A 9,946-nucleotide genomic window follows, 5' to 3' on the forward strand; every position below is an offset into this window, starting at 1 on the left:
ATCACACCGGAAGCTGATATCTCTACGCACAGCTGAAGAATTGGATGGGAGGGGCGCCCACCGGGAGCGCCTCCAACGTTCCAGCCTTGCAGCCTTTGTCCCCTGATAACGTCCAGAACCCTGAACGAACTTTAGTATGCATTATATGGTATGAGGAGGAAGCAGTGGGGATTTTGACACCAAGCATTTGCAGTTTACAGGCGGCTACCTATTCGTGTGGGTGTGTAGTGGCCCATCCACCGTGGGTACCCTCTCCTTGGGGGGCAAGGTTATCCTCCACCCATCAGGGGTACCATCATCCCCCGGGGATTGAGGAGTTTTATCTCCACACCATAGGGTTTGACGCTTGGAGGTATCCCCGACCTTGTTTCCCTAACCAACTTGAGCGTCCGGATAACCCCAACCCCCTTTCCAGACCCATACCATGACTGATCTGTGGTGGGGAGAGCCCTGGCATTCTTGGGGTTGGTGGGTGGGAGTTATCTCAACTGCCCTTGTCACGTGGATGTGTTTTTTTTTTTTTTTTTGCTGGCACGAGCGCCATAGAATTTGCGGGAAGAAGCGTCCCTCCTCCATCCCACTGACAGTTCTCCTTCTCTTCCTAGTTGGGGAACCCGCCTGCGCTCTGGCCCAGGGGGAAGTAGGGTCCTGGATCTCCCAGGTAAACATTACCCGTATCATGGTCACGCGGGGCATCCACAACCCTTACAACCGCTGGCTGCAAACGGCAGAAATGGTAGCTAAGGAGGAGAATAGGACCCGTTGCCTTGTTTGTGCCTTGGGACCTCTGGATGCGGCTGGGGGCATGCCCCTGCTTCCGTTGCCTCTTAATCGGACCCGAATCCAGTATACTGGAAGTAAATTCCAGTGGGGCCCATACTGGAATCATCCCTATCCCCTCCGTGTTTATCGGATTCCCGGATGGTTCTGTGTCAACCAGACCAAAAATGCCACCCTTGGACACAATATAACTTTTACTGGGCGCTCCTCATGCAAGTGTACGTGTAACCCCACTGATACCACTGAGTGTGGCGGAGCCTGCACCAATTTAAATCTTTTAGCTTTTAGTTCTATGGGTGACCATATGGCCACCCAGAACAAGGATCCTGTATATTGGATTTGTGGGACAAAGGCTTTCCACCACCTCCCCAACGGTTGGTGGGGCAATTGTTATCCAGCCTTCCTTTTACCCCCCATGTGGCTGCTCCCTACCACCTTATTTCCCCATCGCAATCACAGATCTGTTGATATCACGAATATAGCCTCAGGGAGCAAGCAGACGTGGGGAAAGGATGAATGGCCACCTGAGCGAATAATTGCCCACTACGATCCGGCCTCCTGGAACCCTGGTGAGTTAGTAGCAGGTGCCAGAGAGCCCATGTACAATCTAAATCGCATAATCCGACTCCAGGCAGTAGTAGAGATTGTGGCCAATGCAACGGCCACCGCCCTTCGCCTTGTTGCTACCCAGCTGGATGAGACCCGCACTGCTGTCCTCCAGCTGCGTTTGGGAATGGACTTTATTCTGGCCAAACAAGGAGGATTTTGTGCTGCCCTCAACCTGACTGGTGGAGCATGCTGCTTCAATATTTCAGATCATGGTGAAGCCATCCGTAATCTAGCCGCAAGTATTGAGAAGGTGGCACACGTCCCTGTACAAGTGTGGGAAGGATGGAATATGTCTTGGCTAGATAAGCTTTTGCCAAATGGGTGGCTCAGAGGAATGTTTTTTATGCTCTTAGGACCAATTTTATTTTTATTGCTTCTTTGCTTCTGTATTCCCTGCTTGGTGCAATGCTTGCAAAATATGGTGCACAAAACAATGTCGCGCATGATGGGTCCCCGAGTGATAGCTTTGATGCGTGAATACCAGCCTATTGCCTTGGACGAGCCAGAAGGCTGTCCAAAAGAAGAGGAGGGAATGAAGGAAGGGACGGTTTAGCTCTGTAGCAATATAGATTGCCTGAGCAAGCTTTGGCTTTAGATTCCAATAAAGATTGCTTAAGCAGGTTTGGCTTGTGACACTGGTCAAGTAAAGAATAAGAGGAGCCACGTAGGCTCAAAAGACAGGGAAATGGGTAAGGAACGTGCTTAACGTGATTATCCTCCTAAGGTGTGCCTATAGGTTGGCAATTGGTGATTGGTGGAAGGGAGGTGTACCTATAGGTTGGCAATTGGTGATTGGTGGAAGGAAGGTGTACCTATAGGTTGGCAATTGGTGATTGGTGGAGAAATGTGTACCTACAGTATAAGAATGCCTGCCAAATGCAATGTATTTACAGCCAGTCTTTCAGAATTTATTCTGCTGGTTGTCTCTGTGCACAGATAATAAACTGCTTTTCTCCAAAGAAGATTTTGCTTTCCTGGTACTTTTGTTCCCTCCAAGGTCCGGGGATGGCGTGGCTGATGGATCCCTAGGTAAATAAGGCTTCACTATTTGATTCTTTATTCTGATTCTATATAATATGGACTCCTTTTGACTGCCATTGAGACTTGTACAAAATAATTGTTGTGTACTGGTATTTTATGTACCTTTATACTATATCACTGCATATTTGAAACTACATTATTTCTGTACTTAAACGTTTTACCTTAAAACTACTGTACTTACACGTTGTGTTTAAATTTACCATTAGCTTCAAACTGTTATTCTTAGCAGAATATACACGTTTTTCTTTTCAACTCTCAAGTAGGAATTATTCCTTATATTGAAACTTGTGGCCTGAGTTCTTGGTATATCCTTTTTAGTGTATTTCCAACAAGAACTCCAATTTCTTTAACGGTCACAGAAACTCCAGCAGGTGCAGAATGCTGCAGCGATGCTCCTCACAGGGTCCCTGCCATGGGAGCATATTCACCCAGTCCTTTACCAGCTGAACTGGCTCTCGATGGAGTACAGGGTTAGATTTAAGATGCTGGTTTTGACCTTTAAAGCTCTTCATGGCCTAGGACCCTCGTACCTATGGGACCACCTCTCCCGGTATGCCCACGGAGAACCTTAAGGTCCAGAAATAGCAACACCCTAGTGGTCCTGGGCCCTAAGGAAGTCAGATTAGCCTCAACCAGAGCCAGGGCCTTTTCAACACTGGCTCTGGCCTGGTGGAACACTCTGTCTTATGAGACCAGGGCCCTGCAGGATCTGATTTCTTTCCGCAGGGCCTGTAAGACAGAGTTGTTCTGCCTGGCCTTTGGCTTGGAATCAACTTGATCCCCTCCCCCTCTTTCTTTTCCCCTTTTTCCTTCTGTGATGGAACTCCTACTTGGGGACTTCCCTGGCTTTTGTTTGGCCCACGTGGGACCAGCCTGGATTTTTTTTTCTCAACCAGACTTGACATTTTCACCCCCCAAAAAGTTTTTGAGTTTCTGCTGAAATGAGGCTGCATTTTAATGTTGTATTTTAATCTTGTTTTTTAAGTTGTATTTCAATCAATTATTTTATATCTGGTGTTGGCTGGGGAGGGTGGGGTATAAATAATAATAATAATAATAATAATAATAATAATAATAATAATAATTACTATTATTATTATGTGGCTCATGCCCACCATTAGAATGGCAATTGCCATGAACTTAGAGGGAGCCTGGTGGTCCCCTCAAATATTTTAGGGGGGCACTGAAAGGACCTCAGCCCCTAATTGTTCACTCCTAGGTAACCCATTTCCTGTTGAGTGCAACAATAATAGAGAACCTTTTCTCTGGACAGCCCTTTAAATGTTTTCTCTTGGGAAAATACCAGGAGAAACTCTTATTCTTCACTACTTACCTTTTCCTTTTCCTTTTGCTATAGCCCTAAGGAAAGGAGTCTGTGGTCGCTCGTCTAATTCTTCAGAGTGGTCAGTGAGCGCTTCTTTCACTGCTTGGAATCCAGACAGTACTACAACGGGTAGATGTCCTGTCCATAAGGCGAAAATATTTCCATGTTGTTTTGCCAGCTACCATTAGGGTCAAAAGAGAGGAGAGGAAAGATGTGTTCAAAAACTGCAGTTGGATATTTCAACTTAATACAAGAGCTTCAGTCTCCCTCACCTCTGCAGCTTCTTCCGTATGTCCAGAGCTCAAGTTATGGCTGCTCCCTGCTGCTTCTACCTTCTCTCTGCATACCACTCTCATATGTTTGCTCTCTATGCCTGCATTCTCATTCCCTGTCAGTGAAGCAACATCGCTGACACCAGGCTTAAGAAATTGAATAGCACCTGCAGGTTAATTCCATGTTGAGAGGCTGCCATGAATGAATGCTGAGGACCTATGTGGTCAGTCTTTTTTTTTAATATAATAATATTTTATTCTTTTTTCCATTTAGAAAGTTATATTTGTTACACAACAATTATATTCCAATTCAACAAAACAAGTGACTTCCCACTCGCCCAACATCTTTGTTTATAACTTGAATTACATACAATTGCATTTTAAAGTTCCATCTTATCTAATTTCATCCTCTCCATCATGTTTCTTAATATGTTCTGCTGTTTTCTTACACTTCAAACCATGCTGTGGTATTTACATATGGGAAATAACTTTTTATATAGGCTGCAAATGTTTTCAATCTTCTTTAAAAGATTCTAAATTAGTATCTTTTATCAATTTTTGCCATCTCTGCATGTTCCAAGATTTTCATAAACCATTCTTTCTTTGAGGGTGTTCTCTCCTCCTTCCTCAGTTTAACAGTATACAATAAATATTTTTGATCAGTAGTTTTTAATGCATCTTTTCAACTTTTATATGATTTTGTGCTTTTCAGTATTGATAATAATATTCTTTGTATTATCCCTATTATTTGTATATCTTACTGTTTCTTACAAAATAGGCTTATGGCATTTACCATTTACTATTTGATGCTATTGTTTAAGCTGAAATATCACAATTGTTGAGGGAAATAGATAAAGCAATTGCTGAAATCAAAATGAATTATAACTAAGATGTAAGTACCTTAATGAAAGTATCTTCATGAATCTTCAATCCAAGGATCCACAAGCTTCCAATGAGAGGAACCTTAACAGGCCCTGGAGGGTCATGCCTGTTTGACCAGAGCTGTTTCAGGTAGTGCAGAATCAGAAGAGCCACCAACAGAGCAATCAAAAGTGTCCATATCTCCATCCTTCTCTTGCTGTCTCTTTCTCCTTAATTCTTTCTAGGTTGCCTGGTCAGGTTCAACTCTCTTTCTCTAAGGGCTTTTTGCTTTCCTCAGAGACATCAGCAGTACTCTCTGTTTTCATATGCTCAGTTATTGAAAACAAATAAGCAACAAGGGGTGTGATACCATATGCTAATAGCCTTGGAATGTGATTGCAAGTCGTGTAATACAACTGAACACTATAATTATTCTTATATGGGTCACACAAATGAGAGGGTGTTTGATTAATTGTAATTAGAATCCCAGCTATCTTAAGACTGATTTTGTGACACAGATATTTGGGAAAGAATTTTGTACCAAATATTCATAAAATAAAAAATGAATATGAGAAAAGCCGCGCTGGATCACAGCGAAATCCTCTCTTGTGCAAATAGAGGGATAACCTCTTTTCTCCCTTGAAGAGTGCATAGAGCTGGAGGAGGAATTTGAAAGAGTGATAGTATTTCCTGCTTCCTCTTTATGATCTATATGTACTGGATTCAACTTTTACCCAGACTCTTAGGCAAAGCCAAGTGTGCTTGTGTACATTCTCTCTCTCTCTCTCTCTCTCTCTCCCTCCCTCCCTCCCTCCCTCCCCCCTCTCTCAGGGGGCTCATCTGGGAGAGTGAGGACTGCTTGTAAGTGAAAGAGTAACACCCCTGAATAATTTAACTCCTTATAAAAATTCATGATCTACACCAAGATTCTGAATATTCTTTATTTGTCAAGGCTTCTGTCTCAAAATAGAAGAAAATGTTTGCTAATATTAAAATAGTTTAGGGAAACAATAGGTAAGAAGTGTAGGTGCCAACTTCTATTGGACCCCCAAATAAAATATTTTGGGGGACGTTCCCCACCCATGTTCAGTATACACCTTTAGGCGCCAGGCAAAAACTTTCCTTTTCAACCAGGCCTTTGCCTGACTTGATCTACATATTATACCCTTTTGAAAAATGCTGGATCTTTTTTTTGGGGGGGGTGTTATTGGGTTGTTGGTTTTGTTTTCATTTAATGTATTTAATATTTTATGTGAACTGCCTGAGACCTTTGGGTATAGGGTGGTATAGAAATATAATAATAATAATAATAATAATAATAATAATAATAATAATAATGTTGACAACAATTGACGGTGTAGATGTCAGCTTCGCCTTTGAGTCAGTGCCAATGACTGGGCTCAACCTCTTCAGCCCCGACTGGGCCAGGCGAGCTGGAAAAGCACTCCCTGAGATCTTCCACTGCAGGGAGCAGGTCTAAGTGCAATGGACTCACAACTTAGAGCTGTGAGCACCAAACTCAGTTTCAAAAGTCAGCGGAGCACAGCAGAGTATGAACCACACGAATGACAGCTCTGAAGTATAACTTCTTTTATTCTCTACAGCTACTGCATAAACTAACTAAAGACTAATCGGAGACCCTGGACTGCATGAGTGTTACAGCTGCTTGAGCAGTCACCTTATCTATATACAGATAACACTCAGACTCCCATAGGCTGGAGCAGAAGAAGCGATGAGCAAAATCCGCCCCCTCCTTCCTGAAACATTGTCAGCAGATTCTTGCAATGGGAGGGGTGAAACATCCTCACTTTCCACCCACAACCCATCCCAGGAACCATTCCCATTCTTTTAATAATTTCTGGTCCGATTGTCCTCTTATGAATGCTGTGAGTCTTGCCAGATTTATATATTCACAAAATTTAATTTGCTGTTCTTTCATTGATGGAATTTTTTTCCCTTTCCAATTTTTTGCTATAAGCATCCTGGCAGCTGTCGTTGCATAAAGGAATACTTTCCTTTGATTGTCAAGTATATCGTTTGTGATTGTACCTAAAAGGAATGCCTCCGGTTTTTTACTGAAAGATATTTTAAACATCTTTTTGATTTCTTCATATATTTCATTCCAAAATTGTTTAATAGGTCAGCATTCCCACCACATATGAAATATTGTTCCTATTTCTTTCTTGCATCTCCAACAGGTATTTGATTTTAATTTGTAAATTTTAGACAATTTTACCGGAGATAAGTACCATTGGTACACCATTTGCATCAAATTTTCTCTGATTGTGTGTAACATGCCGTAAATTTAATATCACATTTCCATAATTTCTCCCATTGTTCCAGCCAAATTCCATAACCTATATTGCATGCCCATTTAGTCATAACTTCTTTTATTTCTTCATCCTTTGATTCCCATTCTAATAAAAAATTATACATTTTGGATATACTCTTTTTCGAGTATTGTAGTAATACTTTTTGTAATTTTGATTCTTCCTTTTCAAATTCTATTGCTTTATCCTGATTAAATATTTGGGCAATTTTATGATATTGTAACCATGTGGTGCAGTATTGGGTCACCTCTTCGTATGGTCTTTATTTTAATTTGCCCTGTTCCTCCTTTAGGAGCTGCTGGTATGTCACCCATCTTCCTATCGTATTTTTCTTTTTAACTGATATTACTTCTAGCGGTGAAACCCACCATGGGTTTTTCGGTTCTAACAACATTCTATGTCTCACCCAGACCTTATATAACGAATTTCTAATTGCATGACTTAGAAATTCTTTATGCACCGCCACTTTGTTGTAAATTAGATAGGCATGCCAACCGTATCTGTTGTTCCATCCCTCCAAGTCTAAATGTCATTGTTATCTAATGTAATCCAGTCTCTGGTCCAACTAAAGCATGCCACATCATAGTATATTCTCAGGTCTGGGAGTCCAAAGCCACCCCGCTCTTTTATGTCAGTTAATAATTTATGTTTGATCTGTGGCTTTTTGCCATGCCATATAAATTTTGTTAGGTCTGTTTTCCATTTTTTAAAACAATCACCTTTACCTATCATGGGGATCATTTGAAAAAGGAACAGGAATTTTGGTAAGATATTCATTTTAATAGCCGAAATTCTACCCTCAGAGTGTTAAATTCAATCTTGTCGAAATTTCCATTTCTCTTTTTATTTCTTCCCAAAAAAATTTAAAACTGTCTTCAAACAAATTTATATTTTTCATTGTTATTTGAATTCCTAAATATTTCACTTTTTTTACAATTTGTAATCCCAATTTTTCTACCAGTTCCTTTTTCTCTTGTTCTCCCATGTTTTTTACCATTAATTTCGTTTTTCTTTATTCAAGCAAAACCTGACACCTTTCCAAAGTTTTCCATTTTTTCTACAGCCTTTGCTATGCTTTCCTTTGGGTTTTCCACAATTAGCACTAAGTCATCTGCAAATGCCCTTATTTTATATATTTCCTCCCCTAAGGATATTCCATTTATTTCTTGGTCTAGTCTGATTTCTTGATTTAGTATTTCTAAAACCAAAATGAATAATAATGGTGAAAGCAGGCACCCTTGTCTGGTGCCCTTCTGTATTTTAAAATAATCAGTCATGTCATTATTTATTATTATATTTGCTTCTTGTTCATAGATTGCTTTTAACCCTCTTGCAATTTGGTCTCCCATGTCCATCTGGTCTAATATTATTTTTAGAAATTTCCGTGAAACTTTATCAAACGCCTTTTCCGCGTCCACAAATACAAAAGCTACCTTCTTATTCGGTTTTTCCTGCCCGGCAAGAATCCTGCCTGCTCTTTGTTTATACAATCCTGCAAAACTGTCTTTAATCTTGTTGCCAATATTTGGGCATAAATTTTGTAGTCATTATTGAGTAGTGATATTGGTCTATAATTGGCTATGAACTCTTTATTTCGTACATGTTTTGGGATTACTACTATATAAGCCTTCTTCCAGGTATTGGGAATCTTCCCGTCTTCTAGTATTCTATTTAAGAGTATCATCATAGGTGATAATAGTGATTCCTCTAATTTTTTGTAATGTATTGTGGTAATACAGTCCGGGCCTGGGGATTTTCCCAATTTCATCTTATCGTTTGATGTAGCTCTGTCATGGTTATTGGGGAGTTTTGGTCTTGGAGCTTTTCTTTCTTAATTTTGGGTATGTCTTTTCGACATAAGTACTCTTTTATTTCTTTTTTTTCGAATAAATTTTTATTGATTTTCCAATACAATTGTACATTTTAATCCAAATTTTAACAAATTATCTCTTTTAGGACTTCCTTCAGCTTCTCTGACAATCATCCGTATTTGTCTCTTCAGTACGCATTCCCTTCATTTGTATTGCCATTTGTCTTCCCTCCCCCTTCTATTTCTTTTTAACAATACATCTCAACTTTTACAGTGCCTCTTGAAACCCCACTAGCGTTGTTTGTACATCACATACATTTTTCAGATATTCTACAAACTTTCCCCAGTCTTCGATGAACTTTTGGTCTCGCACATATCTGATTTTCCCAGTTAATTTGTCCAATTCCGCATAGTCTGTCAGTTTCATTCTCCATTCTTCTATTGTCAGTATTTCCTCTTGTTTCCATTTCTGGGCCAGTAAAATTCTTGCTGCCGTAAGTGCATATTGGAAAAGTTTACAATCCTTTCTTCTTATTTCCTTTCCTGTAATCCCTAAAAGAAAGGCTTCTGGTTTCTTTACAAAAGTATATTTTAACATTTTTTTCAGTTCATTATAAATCATTTCCCAGAAACTTTTCAGTTTTTTACATTCCCACCACACATGATAAAACGTTCCTTCTTTTTCTTTACATTTCCAACACTTATTACACATCTTATACATTTTTGCTAGTTTTACCGGTGTGATATACCATCTATAAAACATTTTCATAACATTTTCCTTCAACACCGTACATGCAGTAAATTTTAGATTTTCTTTCCACAATTTTTCCCAATCATCAAATTGAATGTTATACCCAAAATCTTTGGCCCATTGTATCATTACCGATTTAACCTCTTCATCTTTCGTATTCCATTCCAA

This window comes from Podarcis raffonei, chromosome 5, assembly GCF_027172205.1.
Source record: "Podarcis raffonei isolate rPodRaf1 chromosome 5, rPodRaf1.pri, whole genome shotgun sequence".
Classification (NCBI taxonomy): domain Eukaryota; kingdom Metazoa; phylum Chordata; class Lepidosauria; order Squamata; family Lacertidae; genus Podarcis; species Podarcis raffonei.